Consider the following 867-nt stretch of genomic DNA (forward strand, 5'->3'; position numbering starts at 1 on the left):
GAGAGGCAGGATTACACAAGGTTTTGACCTTTCCTTCTGCTTGGGGTGCCAGCCTTCCTGACTGCCTGCCACATGCACTTTAAGCTCCAGCCTCAGATGACAGCCTTACAGCGACTGCTTCTCCAACTTCCACAGTTGTGTAAGCCAGTTCCTTGTGACATGCACAAGGTACGAGGTGAACAGACGAAAAGAGAGAGAACATTCAAGGCAGAAAAAATAGTATGAACAAAAACATGGAAGGGAAAAATCTAGGACTAATACAATTCTTAACCACTGGCATACCATTGGTACATGACGAATCAGAATGAATGCTGGCTGTAGTGCCGAAGCAGGGTCTTCAAGGGTCCTGGCTGTTCCCCTTTAATTACTAAATTATGGAAACTATCTGAGGAGATGTCTGAGTGGGTCTTATGGTGGTTAAGAGCATTTGGGGCCCCATCAAAAATGTGGTTATTTCCCAACTGGAACAGAGTGTTTTATATTTTAATAACTTGTGCTTTTTCCCCTTGGGGGCCCAGTGTGCAAGGGCTGCAAACAGTAGGCTCCTTAGTAGTGTATGCAGCCTGGTTACTGGATGGGTTGCCCTATGGAACCTTGGAGACAGTCCTTTTCAGGGAACATTGATGTCTGACCTCATGCTATCCCCAATCTAGGCTCCAGGCAGGTATGTGGCATGCCGTTAGGAAGCCCCAGGGTGCAGTGGCCAGAGTCCACTTTGGCCAAGTCATCTTGTCCGTCTGTACCCACCTGCAGATCAAGGAGCGTGTGATTGAGGCACTATGCAGGGCCAAGTTCAAGTTCTCTGGCCACTAGAAGATCCACATTTCCAAGTGGGGCTTTACTAAGTTTAACGTGGATGAATTTGAA

At 47.4% G+C, this 867-nt stretch overlaps 1 non-coding gene across 1 annotated transcript; it reads left to right on the forward strand.

Moving 5' to 3' along the window:
- Positions 1-471: 471 nt before the first annotated feature.
- LOC128778730 (small nucleolar RNA SNORA70) lies at positions 472-606 on the forward strand. The gene has a single exon (XR_008424456.1). It is a non-coding gene; the product is annotated as a small nucleolar RNA SNORA70 (small nucleolar RNA).
- Positions 607-867: the final 261 nt, after the last annotated feature.

Source organism: Panthera pardus, unplaced genomic scaffold (assembly GCF_024362965.1).
Source record: "Panthera pardus isolate Hobbes unplaced genomic scaffold, ASM2436296v1 HiC_scaffold_20, whole genome shotgun sequence".
NCBI classification, from domain to species: Eukaryota; Metazoa; Chordata; class Mammalia; order Carnivora; family Felidae; genus Panthera; species Panthera pardus.